Raw genomic sequence first — 21851 nt, 5'->3', positions numbered from 1 at the left:
GCCCTGCCAAAAGCTAAACAAGGACTATTGAATGGCGATACAGTGCTCCATCCAAATTGTCACCCTGAATGTGTAAGGGAGAGATTTCATTGTCAGGCAAAATAGGAAATAGATGGGCCACCAGCCTGCTATGCAAGTCTTCCAGCCTCGCCAGTGTGTCCTGCCTCTGCTCATGGTGGCCTCCTCCATTAGCCTCAGCACTTACACTGCTGCCAGTCTGCTCCCTGATCCAGGCATCTCCACATTGTTGAGACTTCCTTTCCCAGCAAGAAGAGTGGACCTGCCTGTGTTAGCATCGGCCCTGTTGAAGGCCTGACATATTGCGCTTGCTGAGAGAGGGAGGGGGTGATAAACGTCGCTGTGGGGAGGAAGGCAAAGTCATTATGAGGATGGCTGCAGGTCCTGAGTGTGGAAGTGGAACATGAGAAGATGCAGTGAAGTATCCTGTGATTAGCACAGACACCAGAATGAAGGGTGGAAAGATTGGTAGGACAGCACAGGGACAGTAGAGAGATACGAAGGGAACTGTTACCTTAATGGCTCTGGTGAGTCATTGAATTTTTTTCTGCCATGTCCATGGGCCAATGCTTGGGACATTGACATTTCCCCCCACTGGTACTGTGCTGTTTGCCAGAGCGCCCAGAAAATGGCACTTCAGGAGCCTAGCTACTGACCTGTTTATAGGAACATCCATGACAAATTCATCATATTTAGGGGATTTGTAGTTATTTTCTCTGAAATATCAGTTCCAATGTCTGCTTTCAGAGAATTAGCCTGCCTTTAGTCAAACAGAAACTCATCCTGAATTTAAAATGCAGCTCCACTGTGAAGTTGGATAGGCAGAACATACTTCCTGTCCATCGGTCACCTGCCTATCCCAACACTTAAAGATCACCTCCATTACGTCACAGAGCATAAAGGAAGAGATACAGCATCTGAGAGGCAGCAGTCGCTGATTCATCCAACAGGTATCTGGGATCGTGGAGACTGACTTTCAGTTTAGGGACCACCTTCCTATCAAATTTCCAAGCGGAGAGAGACAGAGCTTCTTCGGACCTTCAAGTCGTGAGGTCAAGCTAACAAGGTGACATTGTTGCTGGAAATCCCTTTGATTCCACCAAACCAACACACAACATATGCAAATATACTTGCTCTTCTTTGTTTGGAGGCTTAGTCCAAGTCTGTAAATGCTGAGGGGAGGAGGTAATGGAGACAGAAATGGGTTAACTCAGACAAACAGTGAGCCACAAAGCTGGAAGGAAAGATCAACAATCCTTGCGGAAAACAAGAATTGGGAGAAACGTATTTTTGTGGCAGAGTGGTGAATTTGTGAAAATGACTTCCAACAAAGGTGATTAAGACGTGTTGTTCTAATGCTGAAATCGCTTCAGTGGACCAGTCAGTCTCTCGAGTGCGTAGCTGAGTTAAACATCAGTAAAATAGGTTCAAATCTGCTTTGTGCTTTTGTTGACTGCAGTTGACCTGATTGAACTTGAGTTAGAAACAGGAAGAAGGGGAATAAACTCAAATAAAGAGGTGGCGGTGCGCAGGACTCCAGGCTACAAGGGCAAGTGTCAAAGATTACACAGCACTGGCTTCAGTCAGTGGAGTATTAGCAAAGGGTCAAAACTGAGTAGCATCAACACTCATTCAACTACTGAGAAATATTTGATGTATATTCAAATGTTTTGCAGATTTCAGGGTTATTTGAACGTAAACCGGTATCCAGAACTTTCAGTCCATTAGCTTCTGGAGCTGGAGAAACTTCCTTAAGTTTCCCATTTTCCCTGTATTTCTCCCTCCTCAAGACTACGATCAACCTTCTGACTGAGGTTGAAACTTCGCTGTGTACCGTTACTTTTATTGGTGCACAGATACATTAACCAGTGTACTAAAAATGGGAATTTGATGCATGTTAACCAGCGCACCGAGAAAATATGAAAAACTCAGCACAAATGGTCCAATTTCTGCAGTTGCAAGTAACAAAATCACAGAAAGGTCGCAAAGAAGGAAACACAAATAGGACACTTGACTCTGTGAATGTACTTCTTCCATAGATCATGTACAACTTACTCTATCATAAATACTTTACAACCCCTCCAGATATAATCAGACAGAATCTGAGTGTGCGTTTTCATAAGGAGAGAGTGAAGGGAAAGTGGAAAGCTGATACACCCTCATTTCATTCCTTTTGCTCTATGGCACTCCAGAATCCTATCGTGCAGAAGGAGGCCATTCAGGCCATCAAGTCTGCCCCGACTACAATCCCACCCAGGTCCTATCCCCATAACTCACACATTTACCTTAGCTAATCCTCCTGACACTAATGGGCAATGTAGCATGGCCAATCCACCTAACCTGCACATCTTTGGACCGTGGGAGGAAACCAGAGCACCCGGAGGAAACCCACGCTGACACGGGAAGAATCAAACTCTAAGGTGGCACGATGGCACAGTGATTAGCACTGCTGCCTCATAGCTCCAGAGATCTACATTTGATTCCTGGCTTGGGTCACTGTCTGTGTGGAGTTTGCATGTTCTCCCCTTGACTGCATGGGTTTCCTCCAGGTGCTCCGGTTTCCTCCCACAGTCCAAAAATATGCGTGTTAGCTGCACTGGCCATGCTAAATTGCACGTTAGTTTCCCAGGATGCATAGGTTAGAGGGATTAGCAGGCTAAATATGTGGGGTTATGGGGATAGGGCCTGGGTGGGATTGTTACCGACAACAATCCGGGTGCTCTGGTTTCCTCCCATATCCCAAGATGTGTAGGTTTGATGAGCTGAATGGCCTCCTTCTGCAATGTGGGGTTTGATAACTATTTTAAATGGGTTAAAAACAACTTTATATAAATATATCAAGCTGTGTACTAACAGAGAAAATTAAATTCCTATTCATTAAATGGTCTGCGCAGTAAAAAATGATTTTTTATATTACTAAATGTTCACTTCTCCCTCAAAGCTAACATTAAACTAATAATTAAAATTTTTAAAGTATCTAAGATCAAGAAAGCAAACAAAAGAATTCGCTGTGCAAAGAGCTGCCTATCAGATTCTGTCTCTTAACATTTGAAAATCATTCTTTGGGGCCTGCAGGAAGCTCAACCCTCAGGCGAACCCAATAAGTCTTTCACGAGACGGAAGGTTCCCTACTTTCTTTTACTAAATGTCATTGATGTTGGGCTGTTTGATTAGCCTTTACTGCACCTACTCTGCCTTCTGTCGGGATTGCTCTCAGCCCAGGCTGTGCCTCTGCTTATTCCAGCATTTTCAGGGGCTGGAGATGTGCTTGAAAGTTGGATTGAGGCCCAGACTGTCTGGACTCGGCCAGCACTGGAAGGGCCCATTGTTTTCTTTGGCAAGCGTTTCTGTATTTTTCCCTTTGCTCTCAGAGAGAGAGAGAAAAAAAAGCCTTCACCAGTTTGCAGCCACTGACCTAGGGAGGGGGAGGAAGGGCCAGACTCGCTTTCCACCCTTTCCCCCTGTGCTAATCTGACTCCGTCTGCCGGGTTCTCCTATCTCTACTCTGACTCAAAGAAGGCGGATTCAGCTTTATAGAAAGAAAATAGAAATGTTTTCCCTCAACCTCTTACATTTAACCGTTTAGCTGATGGTGGGTTTTCCCATGCTGTGCTAAGGTTGATTAAAGGATGCCTTGTCCGTTCCAGTCATTGCTTCACTGGAACTCATGGTGGCAGACTGAATGGCCAAACCTTCCCATTTTACTTTTCGTTTGAAGAAATCTTCTCTAAAGTGTAGGTGCAGAGACAAAAATCGACAGTGAGGGTGCGCATGACAAGGGGACCGAGGGCAGAGTCTTGCCACTTGTGAAGATTCTCTGAGGTTGGAACCAAAAGTGGAGGGTCCAGATCTCACTGGTGATCCCTTCCCAGCTACCTGTGTAAACTTATTGGAGGCGATCATTTAAATGGCCAACAAATCAAGGGTGATGGCACAGTGGTTAGCACTGCTGCCTCACAGCGCCAGGGAACCAGGTTCAATTCCAGCCTCGGGTCACTATCTGCATGGAGTTGCACATTCTCCCTGTTTCTGTGTGGGTTTCCTCTGGGTGCCCGGCTTCCTCCCACACTCCAAAGATGTGTAGGTCAGGTTGATTGGCCATGCTAAATTGCCCCTTAGTGTCAGGAAGATTAGCAGGGTAAATATGTAGGGTTATGGGGTTAGGGCCTGGGTGGGATTGTTGTCAGTGCAGGCTCGATAGGTCGAGTAGCCTTCTTCTGCACTGTAAGGATTCTATGATTTAAGGGAATTGGGTGGAACCAGCACTTATCTGGTCTAATGGGAGGGCTTGTAATTCTAATATCTCAACACTTCTAATATCTCAGCACTACTTTTCAGCTACTAGGAAAAAGTAGTGGATAAAAGGTGGAAGCAAACACAGGAGGAGTACCTCCTGATTTTCAGTTTTCAAAGGCTACACTCAACACCTTAAAACCTAAAATGATAGCTGGGATTCTGTAGCTGGAGGTTTTCCTAAAGTTCAGGCTGGCACCATTCTCCCATTATTCTTCATCGGATCACTGTCTTAATCAGTCAGACACATTCTCCCACACTACCCAGAGGTTGTAAGGCTGTTATGTAGCCAGCATTCTAAGGTTTGTCCTTCTTCTGCTTCTGCAGAAAGTCAGAGACCGCAAGCATCCTGTGTCATTCATTCTTTCCACTGCAAACACACTAAGCTACATCCTTCCCTGTGAGAATCAGGTGGTCAGTTTGTGGGCAGTGCACCAGGGAGTAGAGGATGGTGAGGCAACAAGAGCAGGAATCTGACAATTGAATAACCTTCTCCAGCTGCTAGGCAAAGATATTTGGGTCTTGAAGGAACCTCCATTGAAATTACTTTCTGGGTATTGCTTACAATTAATATAGGGCAGGCTATGAAGCCTCCATTCTTTGATGGCAACTGTGAATGAGTCCAGTGCCTAGCCTATGCAGTCATGTCTGACTGTCTAACTGAACTGCGTTGAGCTTGTGGCAATACCAGCGCCAATTATAACTGATCCCCAAGCACCAAGGTTATAAGCTGAAAGTCTTGCTTGTGAATGTTCAGGCTGCTACAGCTGAGCACTTGGATTCCAATCATAGAATCATAGAATCCCTGTGGTGCAGAATGAGGCCATTCAGACAATCGAGCTTGCACCAACAACAATCCCTCCCAAGCCCTATTCCTGTAACCCCACGTATTTACCTTGCTGATCCCCCTGACACTAAGGGTTAATTTAGAATGGCCAATCCACCTAACCCGCACATCTTTGGAGTGTGGGAGGAAACCGGAGCATCCTGAGGAAACCCACGCAGACAGGGGGAGAACACGCAAAGTCCACACAGGTAGTCACCCGGTGCCAGAATTGAACCCGGGCCCCTGGTGCTGTGATGCAGTAGCGCTAACCATTGTCACAATTTTACAAATTTTTTACGATCCTTTGCAATTTTAACATGCCGGGAATTCGGACGAAGAAGCTATCAGCTAATGTCAGAACTTTGAATGTTCAGGGAAAACCTTGGCACTGGTTGAGGAAGTGATTGCATTTGATGAAACAATGAGTGCTTACGAAGTTACATTGCAATGAAGTGAAGGACCGGGTGTGGGAGTGTCTGGTGTGAGTACTACTACTGTTTCCAATTGACAGGAGTGACCCTGATTCAGAAACTCACTGCAAAATGTATACCTTTGCACATGGTGTCAAATGAGGAAGAAAAATGGAGCCAGAAGCAGCAGTTCTGAAATCGCAGAATAGGTATGTAAGTAGACAGATCAATAACAGATGAAATGTCATGTAGACAAAGCATTGCAGCTCGAAAGATAAGACTGAGCAAGAGTTTATAAATGGTTCCTTGAATAGCAGAGGGTGAGGCTGAAGTTACCAAAACAGTGAACAGTAAAGGCAGTCTGTTTCATGGGTGTTTGACTAGGGCCTAACCTGAAAGTCTAGAGGCAGCCTAAAATTGTACCGCGAACACCACTGACATCATTTGGTTAAGCCGACAGTACCTGAGACACCTCCACAGGTCGGTCACCTGTCTTTAAGTTGATGAGTTTAAGGTCACTTACCCCACCTGCAGCCACCTTGAGATAAATTCTGGGAGGAGGTTAGCAGAAACGATGGTTGGCATTGGATTGAGTGGTTCAGTTGTGTGCAGTGTTGAGTCAGAGGGAATCCAAAATACAACTGCAGGAGGAAAAGGGACTTGTAGTGGAAGAGTAAACTGGAGAGACCTAACATTCCACTGGCCATAATGATGTGCCAACTTTTTTTGAAGTCACCAGGCCATCAATAGACTTCAGTCGAATGGATAATATCCCCTTCAATCCCAGGATGGTTCTTTCCTTCTGAAGAATGACGATGTTATCCATTGGTGCTGGAGAGAAGAGCCACTGAAACAGCTCTTCAACCATGAATCCACATGGCAATACTCTCCAGAAAACCTTCATGGACATCCTAAAACTCTCCTTGAAGCATGGCAGTATTGACCTGAATGACTTCCTGGCACAGTGGTTAACACAGCTGCCTCACAGTGCCTGGGACCCGGGTTCGATTCCGGCCTTGTGTGATTGTCTGCGTGGAGTTTGTATGTTCTCCCCATGTCTGTGTGGGTTTCCTCCAGGTGTTTTGATTTCTTCCCATATTCCAAAGATGTATAGGTTAGGTGGATTGGCCATAGAGTCATAGAGGTTTATAGCATGGAAACAGGCCTTTTGGCCCAACTTGTCTGTGCTGTCCTTTTTTTATAACCACTAAGCTAGTCCCAATTGCCCATGTTTGGTCCAGATCCCTCTATACTCACCTATGTAATTGTCTAAATGCTTTTTAAAAGACAAAATTGTGCCCACCTCCACTACTACCTCTGACGTCTTATTCCAGACACTCATCACCCATTGTGTGAAAAACTTGCTTGTCTGGACGCTTTGCCTTATAGTGTTCAAAAATGTGCAGGTTAGGTGGATTAAACGTGGTAAAATGTGTGGGGTTACGGGTATAGGGCACAGAAGTGAACCTGGGTGGAGCTCTCTTTAAAAGGCCTGTGCAGATTGGATTCCTTCTGCGCTGTAGGGATTCCATGAGCTTGAAGAAGTTTGTTATCAATTGTTCAGAATGGGGACAACTTGCCCACTAAGCTGCATCAGACTTCGAATCACCACATCTGGATGTTGAAACAGAGTGTTGGCAGAGGAAGAATGAAAAAGAAACAAACCCTTTGTTCCAGATTGCTCTACCTCCTGGGTTGCCCTTCCCCATATGCCCAAACACCCGTAGGTCTAACATCAGCCTGTTCAGTCACAGGAAGACGTATCAGCCACCCTAATTGAGGTGGAGCCAATAATGTGAGATTCCTGCAGGTCAGTTATTTAAACTTAACGCGTGGTGACAATCACCATTTAAGTCACGATGAAGAATCCAGAGGGGAACGAACCCATCAAAAACAAATTTAGCAGAAGAGGTCTGAAACATTTCAAAAAGAAAATAATGCTTTGATATGTAGTGCTTTTCACAACCAGTAGACATCTCAAAGTGCTTTACAGCCAATAAAGTGCTTTGTGTTTGAAGTCCAGTTAATGTTGTAATATAGGGAATGCAGCAGCTATTTCTCACACAGTAAACTCCCATCAACAGGGTTGTGATAATGGTCAGATGGTCTGTTTGGTGATGTTTAAAAGTTTGTTTTATTCCTGTCACAAATAGACTTACATTAACACTGCGTTGGAGTTACTGTGAAAGTCCCCCAGTCGCCACACTCAAGTGCCAGTTTGGGTGCACCGAGGGAGAATTTGGCATGGCCAATGCACCTAACAGCACATAAGGTGGCACAGTGGGTTAGCACTGCTGCCTCACAGCGCCAGGGACCTGGGCTTGATTGCCAACTTGGATCACTGTCTGTGCGGAGTCTGAATGTTCTCCACATGCCTGTGTGGGTTTCCTCCGGGTGCTCCGGTTTCCTCCCACAGTCCGAACTGTGTACAATTCTGATCACCCTATTACAGGAAGGATATTATTAAACTAGAAAGAGTGCAAAAAAGATTTACTAAAATGCTACCAGGACTTGATGGTTTGAGTTATAAGGAGAGGCTGGATAGACTGGGACTTCTTTTCCTCTGGAGCATAGAAAACTGAGGTGTGATCTGACAGGGGTTTATAAAATAATGAGGGGCATAGATCAGCTGGATAGTCAATATTTTTTCTCAAAGGTAGGGGAGTCTAAAACTAGAGGGCATAGGTTTAAGGTGAGAGGGGAGAGATACAAAAGTGTCCAGAGGAGCAATTTTTTCACACAGAGGGTGGTGAATGTCTGGAACAAGCTGCACAGATAGTATTAGAGGCGGATACAATTTTGTCTTTTAAAAAGCATTTAGACAGTTACATGGGTAAGATGGGTATAGAGGGATATGGGCCAAATGTGGGCAATTGGGATTAGCTTAGTGCTTTAAAAAAAAGGGCGGCAGGGACACATTGGGCTGAAGGGCCTGTTTCTATGTTGTAAACCTCTAAAAGACGTGCTTGGGTGACTGTGTGGAGTTTACACATTCTCCCCATGTCTGTATGGGTTTCTTCCCACAGTCCAAAGATGTGCAAGTTTTGTTGATTGGTCAGGCCAAATTGCCCATGAATGTCAGGGTAAATTAACAGGGTGAATACAGGATTACGAGAATAGGGCCTGATTGGGATTGTTGTCGATGCAGGCTTGATGGGCTGAATGGCCTCTTTCTGCATTATGGGGCTTCTATTCTATAGTTGGTGTAGACTCTGAATGGCCTCCTTCTGCACTATAGTTCCATGATTCTATGGTGTAATGGAGACAGTCGACTGGTAAAATGAAATGATGTAAGAATGAGTCTGGATGGATAAGTTAAGATGGGCTAAATGGTCTTTCTTGCCTATAATCATTCGATGATCTTGTGATTATTAGACAGATGCTACCAGTTTCAGATTCATCTCATGACCCAACACATGATGAGAGACAACCATGTTCTGAAGTGGTATGGGAGGGGGCGCGGGGAGGGTGCAAACAGAACAACACCTAATCAGTACTCTTAGGTATGAGGACAGGCTCCTAGAGCTCTGATTATTTACTTGAGTGAAATTCAGGCACTTAGCGGCGATCATTGATATTTGAAAAGTACTAAAGGGACTGGTCTCAGTCCAGTGAGTTAGATTATTTGAGAGGAACAGGGATGGTGTGAGATGGAGATCATCCATGTAAAATCCATAGGGAATGAGATTTGAGTATGCCAGGAGTATTTCTTTACACATCTGGAACTGACTCTTGAAAACAGGCTGGGTTGTTTGGGGCTTGGTACAGCCCTGTGAAAGGGAGTTTGAAAAATGTGCAAAGAACACTTCCAGTTACACATGGAAAGCCACTAGTTAGCTTTTGCGGAGTCATGGAGTACTGCCATCTCCTGGAGCTCATTTGACTGCCTTTGGGGAGTCAGAAAGGAATTTCTCCAAGTTTTTCCTGAATTGGCCACAACTTTCTCCTCTGTATTTTTTTGCTTATCCTAATAAAAGGCATTGATGGAGGGTGGGTGAGCAGTGTTTGTTGGTGGAAATATGCCCAGTTTGTTAGATGCTTGTGCCTTTTATTGCCTTCATTTGTCATTAGAACCATAGAGCCCCTACAGTGCAGAAAGAGGCCACTCAGCCCATCTGCTCCAAAAGACAATCCAACAGAGACCCATTCCCCACCACCCCCCCCCCCCAATCTCCTCAACCCTACGCATGCACCTCGCCAATATTCCTAACCTACACAGTTTGGGACACCGAGGGGCATGGCCAATCCACATAACCTGCATGTCTTCGGACTTTGGGACGAAACCAGGGCACCTGGAGGAAACCCACGCAGGCATGGGGAGAACGTGCAGACTCTATGCAGACAGTCACTCAAGGCTGGAAACGAATCCGTGTCCCAGGCGTTGTGAGGTAGTTGTGCTAACCGCTGTGCCGCCCCCATTTGCATGTACGGAGATAGAATGTCATCTTCACCGCAAATGTCTCCCGCCAAATCCCAGCAGCCTCACTTGTCCCCGCCGCAAGAGAAACACGAGATTGAAAGTGAGCCAAGTATCAACACGATTCACTGCTGGGGAATTAAATTTGATATTATTTTATTTGAATTGTACATCGATAGTTTTCCTTTGTGAGTGTATAATAAGGATGGAAATAGACCGGCATCTGGATTCATCAAATTAGCTGATTTGAAAAGAAATGGCAGCAAAAAAAAGTGATAATACAACTTTTGCATAAACTTAGATCTGCTTCCACATGCACTCCAAATTAAATACTCCACCCTTAATCAGCAGCTTCCTTGCGCAGAGTGTGCTGACCCTGATTGCCCGTGTTATTCAGCCAGTCTAATCATACCATGTATTTTCCACCATAAAATCACAGATTTGTGCTGTACTGAAACCCATTAAAATTCAGCCGCTTTGCTATTTTGGACAATAGCTCATGAAGGGATCTCTGCCTGATTTCCCACCCTCTATCTAAATGCCTGCTCGCTTTCAAGCCACCAGTGACAGTGCTTGGAAAGTCAGTCTCAAAGAGCAAATTTTGGGCAGCTATCCACGCAGTGTATCAGCATGAACAGGCACACACACAACGCTCACATACACACACACACACCCAATAAACATACACACCCATAGCATATACAGCAAACATCCAGCAAAGGAACCACACACCCGTGCAGACTGCACTGCCACACACCCATACAAACAAGCAGACAGGGTGCAATCTGCAGTACGCACAAATTCTGTAAGCAGCAGCATGCCTAAGAGCTGACTATATAAATTGGGTATGGAGCGAACACGAGGTTGAATAAAGTGGTTGAGAGTTGACCCCAATCTATAGATGTCTCAACAATTTAACAGCTAATAATATGTAGGCAAACAGCTGCAAATATTTTTTCTCCCTTCGGGGTAAAGTAAAACAAGAAAATAGATGTGTCTAAACAGGTGAGCAAGACATGTAAATGGAAACAACTCCAAAATCCCTTTCTCCAGCTATTCTATGCCTTTCATGATTAAAGGGCCAAAAGCCGATTTAGAAAACAGATTACACGTCTGCTCAAGCTTGTTATAGGAAATAAGGGCCTTAATGAAGGATCAATCAAAAGTTTATTTATTAGTCACAAGTATGCTTACATTCACACTGCAATGAAGTTACTGTGAAAATCACCTAGTCGCCACACTCCAACACCTGTTCAGATGCACTGAGGGAGAATTTATATGGCCAATTTACCTAATCTGCACACCTTTGGACTGTGGGAGGAAACTGGAGCACCCAGAGGAAACCCGCGCAGATGCAGGGAGAATGTGCAGACTCCATACAGACAGTGACCCAAGCTGGGAATCAAACCCAGGCCTCGGCGCTGTGAGGCAGCAGTACTAACCACTTTGCCACTGTGCCACTCCACGATGCATTATACAGTATGAAAGGGGAAAATTAGAAACAAAACTCAAAAGTACAAATTTGAACGAGGGTTAATCATGCAAGAGAAGCTCAAGGTTTGGGTACTATGTTGAAGTTAGGAGTGGTTACAGTTGTACCTTTCCATTACCACAACTCCTGCTGGAAGCCCTGTGCTGGCAAGCTAACCTGACTCTCAGAGGGAATCCTCAAATGATCTGACTCCACCCCCAGAATCCCTGAAAATGCTGACAACCCTACAGTAATCACGCCCAATTCCCACTGGCAGGCCTGACCACGTCTGATCTGAGCCGATCCAAGTCCTCAAGAAGGGCTTCTTCCCTGTTGCCATCAGACTTCTGAATGGGTCAATCTCGCACTAAGTTGATCTTTCTCTCCACCCTAGTTATGACTGTAACACTACATTCTGCACTCTCTCCTTTCCTTCTCTATGAGCTGTGTGCTTTGTCTGTATAGTGCGCAAGAAACAATATTTTTCTCTTTATACGTACATATCTTACAATAATAAATCAAATCAAAAGTCCTGCTTGGATTTAGTTTCAATGCTAACAATGCCATAAAGCAAATTCACACTGAATAAATGACAGCTCATAACCTAATTGCTTGCGCATGTCCATCCTCACCATACTGAAATTAACTTTATTAACAGCTGCACGGTAGCACAATTGTGAGCGCTGCTGCCTCACAGCGCCAGGGTTCAATTTCTGGCGTGGGTCACTGTCTGTGTGGAGTCTGCATGTTTTCCCTGTGTCGGCGTGGGTTCCCTACGGGTGATCCAGCTTACTCCCACAGTCCAAAGATGTGCATGTTAGGTTGATTGGCCATGCTAAATTGCCCCTTAGTGTCAGGAGGACTAGCAGAGTAAAATACCTGTGGTTGAGTGGAAAGAGCCTGGGTAGTATTGTTGTCAGTGCAGGCTCAATGGGCTGAACGGCCTCCTTCTGCACTGTCGGGATTCTATGATTTTTCGATGATTCTAATGGGATGTGAGCATCACTGGCAAGGCCAGCACTTACTACCTGTTCAGAATTGCCTTCAATTAGAGTTAACTTCTCAATTATAAGTGCATTTATTTATTTCTGTGGGCTTGGCTGACAGCTCAGACCATTGTGGTAGCCAATTCCTGTTTATGTTGAGTGCATTCTGGGCACCACACATTCCAATCATGCTGTCCAATGGGAACGTAATGTCCTAGCCTGTGAGATATGCTTTGCGAAATTTTCACTGAGCCATTTCAACTTAATGTCACACGCTACGCAGCTGGATGAAAGATCCATTCCATGTTTCTGTTGACTACAAGCCAACTTGGTTTCCTTGGAATTGCAAAATTCAACATTGTTGAAGGGAAGTTGTGATTGGTTAGCTTTTTTGTGCCATTGCCACTTTTAAAACGTGTGCTGGATGAAACCACTCACTGCGTGTGTGCCTGTTCACCAGTAGTGTTCACTCATTTACACCAGTGGCTTGGTTAAACGCCATCAGAAAAAAAAAGAACCATTTTTGGAGTGAAATAGAGAAATATCCTGAGGGCTGCACAGCAGCCCAGTGATTGACACTGCTGCCTGACATCACCAGGCACCCAGATTCAGTTCCAGCCTCGGGTCTGTGTCTCTGTGGAGGTTGCACATTCTCCCTGTGTCTGCATGGGTTTCCTCCGGGTGATCCACTTTCCTCCCGCAGTCCAAAAATGTGCAGATTAGGTTGATTGATCTAGTGTCAGGGGATTAGCAGGGTAAATACATGGGGTTAAAGGGATAGGGCCTGAGTGGGATTGTTGTTAATACAGGCTTAATGGGTCAAATGGCCTCTTTCTGCACTGTAGGGATTCCATGATTCTGTTCTAATGTTGTATTATTGTGCACAACTAAAAGGCAAAAATATTCCACTTTTGTAAACCAATATCATCATGGAGCACTCCATCAAATAGATATGCTAGATGCAGCAAGAAGTTCTGTCCCTGATGTCAGTTAAAAATGTCACTTAGACTCAGAGAAATAATATTTCTAACGTGCGTTCATCTCAAACTGAGTCGAGGAGTTTGCTTTGCTAAACTTTGTTTCTCCATTTCTGGCACTACATCATGGCATGAGGGACATATACACCCATGTCCCCTTCTCCTCTACATTGTGCCACATGCTCTAACAGCAGGGAGAGTTGGTGGTGTATCGGTATTGCCACTGGACTAATAATCCAGAATTCAGAGTAATGTTCCAGGGACCCGAATTCAAATCCCACCATGGCAGATGGTGAAATTTGATTTCAACACAAGTCTAGTGATGACCAAACAAGGTTAATTGTCAGAAAAGCCCACCTGGCTCTCTAATACCCTTTAGGGAAGGAAGGGGGATTGAATATAAAAGTAGGGAGGTCTTGCTGCAGCTGTATAGGGCATTGGTGAGGCCGCAGCTGGAGTACTGTGTGCAGTTTTGGGCGCCGCACCTGCGCAAGGATATTTTGGCCTTGGAGGGAGTGCAGAGGAGGTTTACTAGGCTGATACCGGAGTTGAGGGGGTTGAGCTATGAGGAGAGGCTGAATAAACTAGGCTTGTACTCGTTAGAGTTGAGAAGAATGAGGGGAGATCTCATTGAGACGTATAAGATGATGAATGGGATGGATAGGATAGAGGTGGAAAGACTCTTCCCGCTCAAAAAAGACAGTAGGACTAGGGGGCACAGCCTCAAGATAAAGGGGGGGCGGTTCAGAACGGAGTTGAGGAGGAACTTCTTCACTCAAAGGGTGGTGAATCTCTGGAATTCTCTGCCCGTTGAAGTGGTGGAGGCTGCCTCGCTAAATATTTTTAAGAAGCGGGTTGATGGGTTTTTGATAAGAGAGGGGATTAAGGGTTATGGGGAGAGGGCGGGAAAGTGGAACTGAGCCACGACAGATCAGCCATGATCTTATTGAATGGCGGGGCAGGCTCGAAGGGCCAGATGGCCTACTCCTGCTCCTATTTCTTATGTTCTTATGTTCTTATGTTCTTTCCTAGCTTTGACAAAAGGTCATCAGGACTCAAAACATCAGCTCTTTTCTCTCTACACAGATGCTGCCAGACCTGCTGAGATTTTCCAGCATTTTCTCTTTTGGGGTCCTTACTTGGTCTGACCTACATGTGACTCCTGACCCACAGCAATGTTGTTGACTCTTAAATACCATCTGAAATGACCTAACACTCAGTTCAAAGGTAATTAGGGATGGGCCATAAGTGCTGCCCAAATCCCCTGAACAAAATAGAACAAAGGCCATTGTGGAAAGGTTGTGGAATAGGTTGCTCTCCCCTGCCCGAATCTAAAGTTTTCTGGCACACTGAACTCCATGTAATCAATGAAAGCAGTAGGTTTTGTCTGGGATTTCTAGCAGGGTGAAAGTGGAAGAATGGAGAAAAATGGAGGCTGCTCAGGGAAACAATCCAATCTGTAATTTACAGGTTTAATTCAATCATAACACAGCATAATTCGCCAGGGAGTAAGGGATTATTTCTGAGCTAGGAAGATGAGCATTTGCACATGCTATTGTATTACCGCAAAGTGGGCAACAGGAGAAGAGGCTTCTGTTATCTCTTCCTAGACCAAGTATGCCAGCATACAATAATAACTTACATTTATACTTTCAATGTAGAAAAATATCCCAAGTGCTTGACAGAAACATAGGCAAAAACTGATGTCAAACCAAAGAAAAAGCTCCTAGATGTGAAAACTTGGTTAAAGCTGTGGGTTTTTAGGAGAGTCTTGGAAAGGGGAGAGATTTAGGGGTGAGATTACAGAGGGTAAGACTAGACCATGCAAGTTACCAATGATGAGGTGAAGGGAGTCAGGCTACACAGGGATAGACTTGGATGAGTACCATGTCCTTATAGGTTGGTAGAACTGTAATTGTGAGACAGATTGGAGGGGCAAGGCCATAAAGTGAAATAAATCTGGGTATGAGGACGTTAAATTTGAGACAATGGATAACTGGGAGGCAACATAGATAGAACCACAGAATCCATAGAACCATAGAATCCCAAAAGTGCAGAAAGAGGCCATTCTGCCCATTGAGTCTGCACCAACTCTCCGAAAGAGTATCTTACCCGGACTCAAACCCCCACCCTTTCACTGTAACCCTTGACATTTACCATGGTCAACCATCTAATCTACACAACTTTGGACTCTATGAGGCAATTTAGCATGGCCAATCCATCTAATCAGCACACCTTTGGACTGTGGGAGGAAACTGGAGCATCCAGAGAAAAGACACTGGGGAGAAAGTGCAAACTCCACACAGTAAGGGTGATGAGTAATGGTGCTTAGTGCCGTTAGAGTACGACAGCAATTTTGGATGAGTGATAGATGAGATGTCAGCCACATAAGAATTGAAGTCAAATCTGGAGGTGACGGAGTGTAAATTATGATTTCATAGAAACATAGAAGATAGGAGCAGGAGGAGGCCATTTGGCCTTCGAGCCTGCTCTGCCATTCGTTGTGATCATGGCTGATCATCCAACTCAATAGCCTAATCCTGCTTTCTCCCCATAACCTTTGATCCCATTCTCCCCAAGTGCTATACCAAGTCGCCTCTTGAATACATTCTGCTTCTGTAGTTGACAGAGCAGAGGCAGGGGTGATATAGCCAAAGCTAAGGAGGCGGAAGTAGGTAGGTTTTGTGGTGGGAAGAAAATGAGGTTGGGGTTTCAACTTGGGTCAAATAGGATGCTGAGGCTGTGAAAAGTCTGATTCAATCAGAGGTGATGTTTGGGAGGGGAGAGGAGTGCAAAATTTGTTGCAGGGGCTGAAGGTGAGGGTTTCGGTTTGGCAATGTTTAAAAATGTTTATAAATTGTGATTCATCCCTGGACTGGATGACAAGACAAGAAGTCTGGCAGCACAAAAGCGCTGGAGAGAGTGACAGAGGTGAAGAGAAGGCTGAGTGGGATGCGTACAGTGTTTACGTGGAAGCTGACTTTGACTTCGGTGAAGTCACCTATCAGCAGCATGCAAATGAGAAAGAAAGAGAGACAGGAATGAATAATTGGGCAACGCCAGATGTAATGGTGTAGCAGCAGAAAGCTTTCATGCACATTCACAAGGGAAAGGGATGTGGCTGGTAACAAGCATAGGGAAAAGGGAAAAAAAAACCTAATGGAGAGGAAATGACACCGTTAAAAACGAAAGGACTTTGAAAGCAGGGAGGGTAATGTCCTGACAGAGAGGACTGAGTCGAATATTACAGGGGTCAGCTTCTTACAACAGCTATAGATAAACAATAACAATGGCCTTTCCTTTCTCGCCCATCTCCCGAGAACCAATAAAAATTATTTTTAAAAAACATCACTCCCTCAGAATAAGGCGAAATAATACGGAGAACTCACCAAATGTTACAATTGCCAAATACAGCACCCCACTTGGCACTGAACCATACAGAGTACTTAAGACACCGTTCCATCATTGGCCTGCTCTAAGTTGGCCAAACTTTGGCATTATGAATTGGAATTGTGACCTTTGGCACAGCAACTTCAAATGCCCTGCCAGCACTTCTGAGCTCGGGGAGATAGTAAAGTTTTCACTGAATGTTGCTGAAAGTATGTGATTCTGCACATTTGCATTAAACACAACTGTGATCGCAATTGTCATGGAGACATTTCCACAGTGGACAAAATAAATGATCTAATCAGATGGTGATAAGGTTCACTCCCATTATTCTCCACTGGCTGGGAAGATTCTTCCTATTATTTTTAATGAACTACCTCAAGTTAACAGTAATAATCTGATACTGTGGATTCTGGCATCTGAACAGGAAATGGTGAAAAATCTCAACAGGTCTGACAGTATCTGTGGAGAGAGAATAGAGAGAACATTTCAAATCATGTCATCCCAACAGATGCTGTCAAATCTGCTGAGATTTTCCTGCATTTTCTGTTTTCATAATCTGATAGTTGTCTGCCTGAGATAGAAAGCATGAATCCATGTCCCACAAAATCACCTTGACTCAAAGAGTTTATAAATGCGGCTTGGCAACACGGTGGTTAGAACTGCTGCCTCACAGTGCCAATGACCCGGGTTCGATTTCTGACTTGGGTCACTGTCTGTGCGGAATCTGCAAGTTCTTCCCGTGCCTGCGTGAGTTTCCTCCGGGTGCTCTGGTTTCCTCCCACAATCCCAAAGACGTGCTGGTTAGGTGCATTGGCCATGCTAAATTCTCGCTTAGTGTACCCGAACAGGTGCCGGAGTGTGGTGACTTGCAGATTTCAACTGCAACTTCATTGCAGTGTTAATGTAAGCCTACTTGTGAAATTAATAAATAAATAAAATTCAACTATGTATTGTTGTTGTCCTCATCACTATTTTTATCATTGTTGCTGTGGACAAACCATTAAAGAGATGCATCCCAGAAATTGTTCTGGTGGAACACTAAAACATACAGATAGAACAGACTGGCAAAAAGCCAACTGCTCCGTCGAATTTGCCCCATGCCACGATGGCCAGAGCATCATGACTAAACAATGCCCGTCACATGACCTCCTGGGAGACCCAAGAAATGGAGGAAAGAAAACCAGGGCCAATAAAGGAAAATAATACTCTGGAAAATTCCTCTCCAAACTCCTTTGGTGATTGAAACCAGTCCAGGAGATTACATGGGCCAAATGTTATCTAGAATGACAGACACATGGGATTATCCCATGTGAAACTGTGTAAACCCACCTGTGGTCTTAACATTATCCTGACTGCGATAATGATCCCAGCATGACCCTAGACAGCACAGTGTAAAACATACCTGCGCTCCTTAAGATTATCTGAGGTGAGAGAGTGGGAGATCAAACTGCGTTCCGGGAAATTTCCAATCTCCTAATGGAGAGGGAGTTTTCGCATATATATTCTACGTGTATGTGTGCATTGCCTCCTGGCTGCACGACTGTTGGCTGAGCAAGGAGACTCATTAATATTCTACAATTTCTTCCAACAAAGAAAACAAGGCGACACTGGAAACTGCAACATGGAAATGAGCTCTGAGCATTAGAATGTAAACAAAGCCTTCTAAGCAGCTCAAGGAGAAGGAGGCAGACCCTGAAAGGAGTCTTCAAATCTTACCAGTGAAGAAAGATATAAACACTGAAACATTTCTCTCGAACACAGGAAAATGAAATGATCCAAGGAGTGTAACATTAACAGGGAAAGATCTGTTGGGAGAAGACAATCAGATTTGTACAAATGTTATATTTTCCTTGTAGCATTTTCTTTAACAGAGAGAGTGGCTGGAAGCGACGTGCATGCAGTTGATAGCCAGCTGGAGAAATGCCTTCTTTTTTTTTCAGGCACAAAGATCTTTCTCTGGCATCTTGCTGTGTGCACAGTTCAGAGAGCGCTTACTCGCAGCAAAACAACTCATGCAGTCCCAGCAGTGTGCCTCCCAGCATGTGGGTGTATCAATATTTCCTCCTTCAAACCATCTCAATTGGGATCAAAAGGAGGATAGAGTGGTGCAGATAACGCATTGTTCTTGAGCCTCCGGAATCTGGTGCCAAGCCCAGGTCAGACCGATGGGAAGGATGAAGAGGACTCTGCCCCTAGCAGAGTGCATTCCGACTGGTTACATATCCATAACATCCTGGCTCCCCAGCATCACATTTGGGGGATACCCCAATAACGCACTGGGGAATTACTTTGTGAAGTTCCCCGGTAAGGGTTTCTGCAGCAATCACCCAGAAGCACTAACTTCCCCTGAACAATTGCGCTGCGCACGATCTGACAAAGCAATTTAAAACACTAAGTCTGGATTGTTCTCCTAGTCCTGCACTAATAGTTGTTCTGAAAGAGTTAGAAGAAATAAAAGCAGTTCTAACTCCAGAGTAACTCCTTGAAACACTCAGACCGAACCCATATGAGGCAACTCCAAACTCCCAAACCCCCAGTGGACACCCCTACAACCATCACCCCTTCCCCCTCATGGTATTTCCCACCCCCGATTCCCCCACCTGCATGGGATTCCAAACCCAATCTGTTGACCTGACCCTCCCCCAAACCAACCCAGATGGGCACATCCAACCGATCCCCCATCCCTGCCCCCCGCAGACCATACCTGAACCCACACAACCCCCACATCCCCAGATACAACTCAACTTCCACACCCTCCAGCTCCGGATTCAACACAGAACCCCACCCCCCTCTACCAACCACATTCCCCCCATCCCTACCCTCTCCTCCCAAATCTCCAGAACCAAATCTGACCTAGCTGTCCCCTTCAGACTTGACCAGGCCCCCAAGCATGACCTGATGTTCGACTCCCCACCCCTTCACCAACATCTGTTCCTCCACCGCCCCCAAGTCTGTCTTTCCATCCATATCCGCTACCATAATGTCCGATGCCCCCTCCAATGTCCAATCCCCCAGTCTCCAAATCTCATACATTTACCTCAGACACTTACCTGCTCCCTGATCTGTTATTTTCAATTGCTAGGATTGGAGGTCCAAATTTAGAATCAAACAATCCCAACATTGTAGAAGGAGGCCATTTGGCCATTGGGTCTGTACCAACTTGCTGACAGAGTATGTTACATAAGCCCTCTCCGCTGCCCTATCCCCCTAACCACACACTTTACCATGACTAATCCATCTAACCTAAACATCTTTGGAAACTAAAGGGCAATCTACCATGGCCAATCCACCGAACTTGCACATCTTTGCACTGTGGGAGGAAACCAGAGCATCCAGAAGAAACCCATGCAGACAAGGGAAGAATGTGTAAACTCCACACAGACAGTGACCCAAGGCCAGAATCGAACCTGAGTCCCTGATGCTGTGAAGCTGCAGTGCTGACCACGGTGCTGCATAAGATTTAGCCCAGGATTGCTTCAGGGCTTAATCCTGCAAAAAAGGTATTGATTCAAAACCCTTTGTTAATACAGAAAGCGGGACAGAATGAAGTGAGATACAAAGAAAAGAGACAGAAACAATCTCAAATCATCAAGTAGCTCAGCACAGGAAGAAGTGGTGATGGTGATGGCAGTGACGCTGATGTCAAAGGACTAGGTTATCCAGTGATCCAGGCTAAAGCTCCAGGAACACAGGTTCAAATCTCACCGTAGCAGCTGGTGGAATTTAAATTCAATCAACAAATCTGGAATAGAAAGCTAGTCTCAATAATGGTGACATTAAATCATCATCAATTATCATACAAACCCATCTGGTTCAAGGAAGGAAATCAGCTGTCCTTACCTGAACTGGTTGGCACTGCTACCTCACAGCACCAGGGACCTGGGTTCAATTTGGGCCACAGGTCACTGTCTGTGTGGAGTTTGCACATTCTCCACGTATCTGCTTGGTATTCCTCTAGGTGCTCTGGTTTCCTCCCACAGACAAAGAAATGTGAGTTAGGTTGATTGGCCATGTTAAATTGACCCTAGTGTCAGGGGGATTAGCGGGGTAAATATGTGGGGTTATGGGAATAGGGCTTGAGTGGGATTGTGTTTGGTACAAATTTGATTGGCCCAATGGCCTCATCCTACACTATAGGATTCTATGATTCGGTGATTCTACATGTGACTTCAGATCCACAGGAATGTGCTTAACTCTTAACTACCCTCTAAAAATGGCCCAACAAGCCACTCAGCTCATGGGCAATTAGGAATGAGTTCCAAAGCTGGCCTATCCAGTGGCACCCATACCCTATGATAGAATTTGGAGGGGGTGGGGGATCCTTTAACTGTTTCCTTGATTGAAGTAACAGTTTTATCCCTTTTGAAAGCTTTGAGAGATGATGCCACCTTTTGAGCAGAGGTTGGCAAATCATTGGACCAAGATCACATTGGCAGAGAAGGACCAGGAAATTCCAGCTCAGGGAATTCCCAGCTCAAGCCAGCAGTCATGATTCAAAGCACATCATTAGCTTTGTAATGGATGAATAAAAAGTTCCATTCTTTACAAGCCAGTGAGGAAACAGCAAGAATGGTGCTGCCAATTTCTCAACAGTTATTGTCAGAGGATGATAGAAATCCTGAGGAATTTCAGCTCTGATAATTTCAGATATTTGTGGTGCCCATGTCACTCAATGAAAAAAGCAGACATGGACTGGTATGGTACCATGCCTAACCTCATCAGATAAATGAACAGTTTCCCAGCTTTCTGAATGTTTAGGGATGACAGGGATGCCACCCAGTGCCAATGCCATCTCCCCATACATGTCACACAAGAGATTGTCTTCACAACCACCAGTTTTTATGTCTTCTGCTGATGTCTGCAATGGTGTGCTTTTCTTCTTTGATTCTTCATAGTCTCCTATATTCTTCTTCAGGCGCTCCACTTGAAGACTTCTTTTAAATGTGCCATGTACTCTTCTTCCATGAGCCGTCTCATGTACACCCTACAATTCCCTCAGCCTCGCAACATGTTCGTTGCTACTTGGTGTTTCCTCAGTTTGTACTGCATCCTTCATCCTTTCC

This window comes from Carcharhinus amblyrhynchos, chromosome 20, assembly GCF_965287045.1.
Source record: "Carcharhinus amblyrhynchos chromosome 20, sCarAmb.v2.hapA, whole genome shotgun sequence".
In the NCBI taxonomy this organism is placed as follows: Eukaryota; Metazoa; Chordata; class Chondrichthyes; order Carcharhiniformes; family Carcharhinidae; genus Carcharhinus; species Carcharhinus amblyrhynchos.
Note: the sequence above shows the minus strand (reverse complement) of the source record.